Here is an 8,927-nt window from a genome sequence, read left to right on the forward strand (position 1 = left end):
AAACACCCTATGCCCCACCCCCCACCCCAGAAACCCCCCTGACCCTGGCCAGCTCCAGTTCACAGCCCTCTGTCCTCCCCTGGAACGCACAGGACTTTCTGTCTCCACCACTCAATTGGCAATTTAGCTAATTAAAAAACAATAATAATTGAGTGCAAGGCTTTGTGCTATGAAATTAGGCATGCGCCTCCTCGACCTGGCCTCTCGTGGCTACTTTTCAGCCTTTGTTGCCAAGAGGACTGTTTGTGTGTGCGATCCTCCGCTCTCGGATTTGAGGCTCCTGGGGTGCCGAGCCCACTGCCCATCCTTCTCAGCGCCCACCCCGCTGCACAGCACAGGGGGCTGCAGGAGGCAGATACACAAGTGTGCAAACAGCTCCAACAGCGGAACTGCCCAGGAGGTTGGCAGCGGGTGGGGAAAAGGAGATGCAGAGAAACTTCTCTTTCTGCCACATTCAGTTCTAAGCACCAGAGTTTTGTTCTTTTTGTTTTAAAGCATTGATTTTTTTAAGTCATACCTGCACGAGATAAAACATTGGAAACCAACAGAGAGCAGACAATGGAAAGGGAGTGTGCAGCCCCCCAGCCCAGGACCTCTTTTTGGAGGCAACCACTCGCTCCCACCCTCCCCTCAAAGATATCATCTGCATCTACGGGCACTGTCACGTAGCGCTGTGCCCTGGGTCCCATGCCAGTGAGAACGCACCCCACGCCCCTCTGCCCTGAGCCTTTTCTGTTTTCACATATTGCGCATCCAGCTACCGGTTCTCATGTGCCCTTCTCAGAACCTTCTTTCTCATAGATCTAGAGCTGGAAGGTTCCTCTGAAACCTGCTCTTCCAGGGATGTCCGAATGGGGCCTCAGGTGCAGGCACCTGACTGTTGTGTCAGGTCACCTCTGACAGATCTGGGGCCACATCCTTGGCCAAAGGTTAGCGGAGGGTGCCCAGAATTGGTGTTCCTTGCAGCTTGGGAGTCTTGGGGTGAGCCCCACGCCCTGCCAGATTTAGACTGGCTGATTGTCTATGCCTCTCTAGTCACAAGTGAGGAAACTGAGGCTCAGGGAGGGGAAGTGATTGCTCAGGTCACACAAGAAGTTAGTGGTAGGGAGGTCTCCAGCCTGCGGTGGTGTGCGTCCCACTGTACCAGGCCTTAAGGCCCGAAGTAGTTCCGTAGGGCCGCCATAACTAATTCCCACAAACTGGGCAGCTTTCATCAACGGAAATTATTCTCTCACAGTTCAGGAAGCCAGAAGTCCGAAATCAAGGTGCTGGCAGGGCCACACTCCTTCTGAAGGCCCCAAGGGGAGATCTTTCTGTGCCTCTTCCTGCTTCTGGTGGCACCAGGCACTCCTTGCCGTGTAGACGCATCACTCCAAACTGCCTCCATCATCCTGTGTGTCTCTGTGCATCCTCTCATCTTCTTATAAGGACACTAGTCTTTGGATTTAGAGCCCATCTGAAATCTAGGATGATTATACCTCAAGATCCTTAACTTATTATATCCGCAAAGACTCTATTTACAAATATGGTCATACTCTGAGATTCCAGGTAGACATAAATTGGGGGGGGGGCAGTAGGGGCAGGCTGGAGGCCTATTTTGAGCTCCCCATCCCCAGTCTCAGAGGTTCCTGGCAGCCTTAAGCCTTCAGCACCAGCAGACCAAGAGGGGCAGCTTTAGGCCAGACGCTGCACATCCAAGTTGCTGGGCATACTGACCCAGATCCCCTGTGCCAAGTTGGCATCCCCACCCCCAGCTGCTGTAACCCCTTCTTCTGAGAATTGCCCTGGACTAGTGGAGCTGCCTGGCCTGAAATGCTGGTTATTTGCAGACAGAGGCAATGATTGATACCAGGACACAAAAGGCCAGTCTCCTTTTCTCTGGAGGGGATAAACTTAGTGGTGCTATTCATACTCCAGAGCTCTCTGGGGAAAAGGCTGGGGCAGGACCTCAGCTGAACCCACCTGTTTGCCAAGCATCTTCCCTGCCTGCTCCTGTTTCTCTCACTCCCTTACAAGTTCACCTGAGATCCCTTCTCAAAAGCTCATTTGCACAAAAATTCCTCCCTCAGACTCTGCATCTAGGCAACCTGACCTAACATAGTGGGGGAGCAAGACCCTCTGTGACAGGTAGGGGAACAGAGATGGTGGCTCTCCTTCCTGAGTCAGCAACCTCTTCAGCCCTCTACCTCACTCAGCCCTCCCTCTGCCTTCATGGGGTGAGCATGCCTTGGGCATCAGGCACACTCAAAGAGAAGAGGGTGGGGTGGGCGTGACGCAGGACGAAGGGATAAAATAAACAGATATCACCATGGAGCTTATATTATGCAAAAAGCTGCACAGACGTGAGCCAACATGAGAGAAATTACAGGGCAATGTGTCAGCATGCCAAAACCAACCAGCATCTCTTGGTTATCTCTGGGATACGTCACAAAGGGTTTCTGAACAAAAATTCATTTCCAGGTACCCTCACTTACCACTGCCCCACTTGGCCATACTCTTTTGACTACAATACCAGGAGAAGAGGGTCAACGGGTCAACTAGAGTCTGTCTGCCACAGACACCAGGGGTTGGCAGGGCTCAGGATCCACCAGAGCCTAAGCCATTCTTATTAATTAATTGGTTAGTTGGTTAGTTAGTTAGTTAGTTAGTTAGTTAGTTTAAAAGAAGAAGAAATTGGGGGATAATCCAGGCAGAAAGAACAACTTAGACAAGAGCCAAAGAGAGAATGGTTTGGTGAAAGAAGTGCCAGTAATTCTACCAGAAGGCGTGTGAAGAGGCTTGTTGAAGATAAAGCTCCAGAGCCCGGCAGAGAGACCACAGGTAACATGGAGGTCTTTGTCTGCTAAGGGAAGGAGTTAGGACTCCACCTTGAAGGTCGGGTAGCCAGTAAGCAGTGGGTAGCCACAGAAGGATTTTAGGAGGAAAATTACTTGGTCAGATCTTCATTTTAGAAAGACTACTTTGTCAGTGGTTTAGAGGTCTTAGTTATTAGTGTATGTTATTTATTGCTGCATAATACATGACTCTAAAACTTAGCAGCTTAAAATAATGAACATTGATGACCTGACCTGGTTCCTGAGAGTCAGGAATCTGAGCGCATCCACACTGGGTGGTTCTGCATTAGGGTCTCTCCTGAGGTTACATACAGTACAGGCCAGGGGTCTGTCTGAGGCTTGACTGGGGCTGGAGGATCTGCTTGCAAGATGGCTCATTCAGTGCTGTTGGCAGAAGGCTTCTGCTCCTCCCCATGTGGGCCTCCCCTTGGGGCCACTCCCAATATGGCCACTCATATTAGAGCCAGCAATCCAAGAGAACAAAAAGCAAGTCACAGTGTTTTACGACATCACATACAGTCATTTCCGCCATATTCCACTTGTTAGAAGTGAGTCAGTAAGTCCTGCCAATGCTCAAGGGGAGAGGAATTAGCCTCCACCTTCTGGAAGGAGGAATGTCAAAGACTTGTGGACATGTTTTAAAGCCACCATAGGTCATTGGTTAGCCCATAGGCAGAGAGACCAGTTAGGAGACCATAGGAATATTCCAGGAGAGAGATGTCATGGCCTAAACCAAGGCAGGGCAGTGGGAATGGAGAGGAGGGGGTGTCTTAAAGAGACATTATGACACGGATGGCTTATGTACTGCAGGGAGGGAACTCTGATAGATCAGGAGCCAGTCGGCAGGAGCAGTATGTGTCACATATCCCCTCGGAGGAAGAACCCCCAGCATGCGGGGACAACCTGACTGCCTCCACCTGCAATACAAAGAGGGTGGTGGTGACCAACAGCCACCAGGGGTGTTTGGATTGTGGTAGGTTTCCACAGAGCTTGCGGGCTGGAACTAGCACTATCCAGGCTGAAAAATTCCTAGAGTCTGTGTAGGGCTGACCCCTCCACCAGGCTCCATGGGGATCACATGACCCAGGCCTAACCAATGTGAGCGCTGTGTGTCCTTGATCAGGAGTGGACATTTTTGCTGAGTGATTGGAGAAAAAGTACCATCTCACTGCTGAGGTTGCTAGACTGCTGTGATGCAAGTCTGAAGTTGCCGATAGCCATCTGGCCACCAATAAATGAAAACATGGCTGAGAAGGAAGACTATCCAGGGACAAGTAGTGTGGAGACATGGAAGGAAAGAGGTTCCTGGTGACATTATCTGTGCACCTGGATCCAGCCGCGCCTGAAAACAACAATCTCTAAGACTTTTAGTTAATTGAGTCAATAAATTCCCTTTGGGGGATTTTATCTCACTTATAACTGAGAGAGTTTTGAGTGACACACTTGTCTGGAGACGTGTTAGAAGTGGGAAACACAAAGTCAGAAGAACCAAGTTATCTAATCCAGCCATGATCTCCCAACCTCTGGAATTCTCCTTCTAGGGCTAGCCTAGAGCTGGTAGTTGTTTTATCAAGGGTGGCTTATTCCCTTACATGTGCATCTGGAAGAATGCCCATCGCACAATCCTGCAGACTCATAATTAGGAGGGTCATGTGATGACATAGCTGAGCCTCATTGAGTTCAGCCCTTATCTGATCCAAACATTGTCTTCATCCAGCCCCAGCTAGGACCATCCAGTTTCTGCTCAAACTCTCCCATGCGTGAGGACTCTGGCTCTCCATCAACTTTTCTATTGAGCCGAGAACCAAGAGCATAGCTAAAAGATTCTCCCTCCATCTAACTGAGCCAATTTCTGTTTCCCTGAAGCTTCCACGGTCCCTTGCAACATACGAAAAGTCCAAACCTGCTTCCAAAGACAGTCTTTCAGGCCTTTAAGGAGAGCTGTCATGTTCCTTTCTACTAATGGAGACTTAGTTAAGCTACATGAAACAGAAACCAGACGTCAGCAGCATGATCAAATGCAGACATAGATATTTCTTCACATTACAGTAGGCTTGGGCCGGGCAGCCCAGAGTTGGTGCAAAAATGTTATGGGTCTTCATTGTCTCTATTCCTGTCTATCTTTCTGCTCCACCATCCTTAATAGGTATCTTTTATTGTTGTGCTTGCCTCACAGTTGCAAGGTAGCTGCTCCACACCAGACTCCAATCCATACTCCAAGCAGGAAGAAAAAAAGGAAAGCAACAAGGAAACAAAACTTTCCAAGAAACACCCAGCAGACTTCCTTTTGTCACTTAGTCCAGAATTGTGTTACAAGTCCTCTGCTAGTTGCAAAGAAGTATAAGTTACCTTTTGTTTATTTGTTTAAATCTGAACTTACTGCTGCCTCAGATAAAGTAATGGTGCCATACTGGTAAAGAAAAAAAAAACGGAGGATGGGCACTGGGTTGCTTCAAACACTTTCTCCAAAGTTATTTTACGAATAAGCAGCATTGAAGCAAGGCTGAGGCTTGATTTGGGAGCAGCAGGGGCTGGGGGAGTGTCAGATAGACCCCAACTCTAAATCCAGCCCCACCCCTTTCTTAACTGTGTGACTTTAGGAGATATTCTTAAGCTCTTTTAGCTCTTGTTTGCTCATTTGTGTAAAGAGGATGAATGTGCTCTTCTCAAGAGTTTCTGGAGTGATTAGACCACCTCCATGCAAAGTCCTTTAACATTTAGACACTCAGCAAATGTTAATTCTTCTCTTACTTCTTATAACTGCTCATCATGTGATTTGTTTCTAGTCTCTTTTCCTCCTGGACATGCTCCCAGGATCTGCTTTAATGTCCTTTTTTAAATGTAGCCCCAGATAGACCACAAAACTGCATCGTGTCTCTGTAGTGTGGTGGACAATGGGGCTGGTTATCTCCCTCGCTCTGGGCACTGTACCTTTTTCTCATGCCACCCAGCCACCTTGGGGGTCTCGTGAGCCTATGATTGTTGTAGGTGTGGGGAACTCTGTACTCACATCTCCTCCCTTTGGGATCTTGGCCCATCAAGAACAGACCAGAGCAGGAACCTGCACACAGGGTCAGCTTTATTAACACAGTGATGGATGCAGCACTGGCAGGGCCTCCAACTTCCCTTCTCAAACCTAGACCCAACACAACCTTGACATGGCTTATCGTTCAATCAAAGCTGGAGAAACTAGAACCCAGAGAGCAAAGGCCTGGCTGGACCTGGCAGCCTGAGAAGGCCTGCTCTGTCTGCTTAACCCAGGGCAGTCAAAAGTGAAGTACCAGCTGCTCCCCGCACCACAGTTGAGAGGTGCCCATCCTAGGAGTACGTGCTCTCCCCAAGCTATCCAATCAGATTGTGGCTTTGCCTCCAACAAGGAGCAAAGTGAGAAGGGTGGTAAAGGAGGCTGTGGTAGGCCACGTAATAGCTCCCAAAGTGGTCTATATCCTAATCTTCAGAACCTGTGACTGTGATACCTTACACACCAAAAAAGACTTTGCTTACGTGATTAAAGATCTTGAGATGAAAAGATTATCCTGGATGATCCAGGTGGGTCCTATGTAATCACAAGTTTCCTTATGAGAGGGAGACAAGAAGGTCAAAGGCAGAAGAGGAGATGGGATGATGGAAGCCGAGGTTGGAGGAAGGGGCCATGAGCCACGGAATGCAGGCGGCCTCTGGAAGCTGCAAGAGGCAAGGGAACTGATTCTCCTCCGGCCAAATGGATTCTCCCCCTTGATTTTAGCCCCATAAGACCCATTTTAGACGTCTGGCCCCCAGAACAGTAAGAGAATAAATTTGTGTTGTTTTAAGGCACTAAATTGGTGGTAATTTGTTACAGCAGCGACAGGAAACTACTAGAGAGGCTGGCAAGAGAGGAGACTGTGAGAAAGCAGAAGAAGAAACTCTCTCAAGGATGCTGCGTTTGCGGTCCCCCAGAATGGCCAGGGCTTTCCCCAAACTCAGGCATGTCCTTCTTCCTTGGGTCGGCTAACCAGATGTTTCCTCCATCCTTCAAACCTCGGCTCCAACATCATCCCATTATGTAGCTTTTACTGAGCTCACGTGACCTGGCAGAGTTGGCCGACCCCTCTCCCTGGCAAGCTCAGGCCACTCTGTCTATACCACAGTTCTGGACACTCCAACTCAGACTATAGTTTTCTGTCTGTGTGTCTGTCTGACTCCCTCATCAGAGAGGGAACTAACCCCTTGGGGATTGGAGCTATAGTAATTTCTCCTAAACGCATGTTGCATTGAGGAGAATTTAGCCAGACCCTCTCCGTCGCAGTCCTGCCCTACTGAGCGACTCCACTTTCCCTTCGACCCAGCCGGGCCGTTCACAGATCATCTCCCACAACAGGAGTCCCCCTCTGCCTCTTTGACAAGCTTTTTCCATGTGCTGTCTTGGCTATCAAGATAAATGTCACCATGGACACCTAATGTTTTATTTGCATACCTATAATCAAAGTCCTTCCTCAGGAATTTTGAATCAAAACCAAGAACTTCCAGCCCAGGCTGGTTGCTTCTTGAAATGGAGGACATGTAAAATCAGCTGCTATTGTTTTCATTGGATATTTTCTACCCAAGTTCTCTACATCAAAGAAAGCAGGGATACAGATGGGGAGGGAGAGGCAGGAAGCAGAGGGCAGAGGGGAAGAAGGACTGTCTGCTCCCACAGAGACCCCGTCCCTGGTTTCAGGGCATCCTTGAAGTCCAGTGGCAGGCCTATCCTGGAATTTTTAAGATACCTCTGGGGTCTTTCCAATACAAATAGATTTCCTGTTTTGCTTAGCTCAGCCAGAGTTCATTTCCATCGCTTGTAACCAAAGAAGTCCTGAAAAATTTGGAATGAGCAAGCACGAGCCAAAAACAGTGTTGGCACATCATATATACAGTGCATTCCCAAACCAAATATGGTGAAGCCTTGGTGACCCAGAGGTCACCAGTACGACCCCCTTGCCAATTCAGAACACTGTAAAAAACCCAGGAGGAAGAAAGAGGCCTATTGTTTCATCTGCCTGGCTGCAGGGTGGGGGCCAGGAGGAGCCAAATAATGGAGAGGAGTGAAACAGAGGAGTGGCTGTGAATTGTAACACTGAGGAGCAGAAACCAAAGATGCCAGGATCCGTCCATGGCCAAGCTACCCTGAACAAGCCCGGTCCCGTCTGACCGTGGAAGCTAAGCAGGGTCGGGCCTGCTTAGTACTTGGATGGGAGACCATCTAGGAAGACCAGGTGCTGTAGGCATAAAAAATAAAAAAATAAGGGGGATTGTAAACTGACAAGGTCCTTGCAATCTGTGGGGTCAACCAAGGGTTGCCTCACAAAAAAATAAATGAAAGAAAGAAAGAGAGAGAGAGAGAGAGAGAGACCAAACAGAATAGGCAGAAACCGAAGAAGAGAAGCAGGTCAGAGTCCAACTGGGAGTGTCCAGAGCCCATCTCTTCCTGTGTATGGACACCCCTCTCAAAGGCCCAGGACCCTGTGACTGGCACCTTCCCACCTTTGTTAGAGCCACTGAGCCCCAGTCCGGCCTAAGTCAGGCTCACAGTCATTCTCTTGACTCATAGGTAGCCCAAGGGGCTGGAATGCGCACCTCTTCGCTCTAAGAGTCGGTCCTGGCACGCTTGGTGAACCAGTTTCCAAGCCCACGATGGACTGGAAGCCCCACTTTAGACACGGGGAGCGGTGCTGTTAAAGGGACCACAACAGCAGTCGGAGCTGATAAGCTACAGCAGGAGCTCTCCACCCCTGCCCGTCGGGGCCCGCTCGTCCTTCGTTGTGGGGGGCTGGCCTGTGCACTGCAGGGTGTCCACTAGTACCTCTACCCACCGGGTGCCAGTGGCACGCCCTCCATTTGTGTTGGTCAAAAATGTCACAAACATTGCCACATGTCCCTGGCAGACCGAGAGCGAGAAACAGTTAAAAATATATTCACAGGAACCAAAAAGGGCAATGGCCTGGGCCACTTAGTTAAGGGACAGAGCCCAACATCTGTCAGGCTCGTGAGGGTGAGTTGTTTGTGGCAGAGAGTGTTAACCCCAGTCACACTGTGCTTGCCGCTGATCCAGAGCTTCCCTGGTCCAGCCCTCTC

General features: G+C 49.4%; 1 pseudogene; it reads left to right on the forward strand.

Moving 5' to 3' along the window:
• The first annotated feature begins 7,961 nt into the window (after window positions 1–7,961).
• Window positions 7,962–8,080, forward strand: LOC120619888 (uncharacterized; annotated as a pseudogene).
• Window positions 8,081–8,927: the final 847 nt, after the last annotated feature.

The sequence above is a fragment of the Pteropus medius genome, unplaced genomic scaffold (genome assembly GCF_902729225.1).
Source record: "Pteropus medius unplaced genomic scaffold, Ma_sr-lr_union100, whole genome shotgun sequence".
In the NCBI taxonomy this organism is placed as follows: Eukaryota; Metazoa; Chordata; class Mammalia; order Chiroptera; family Pteropodidae; genus Pteropus; species Pteropus medius.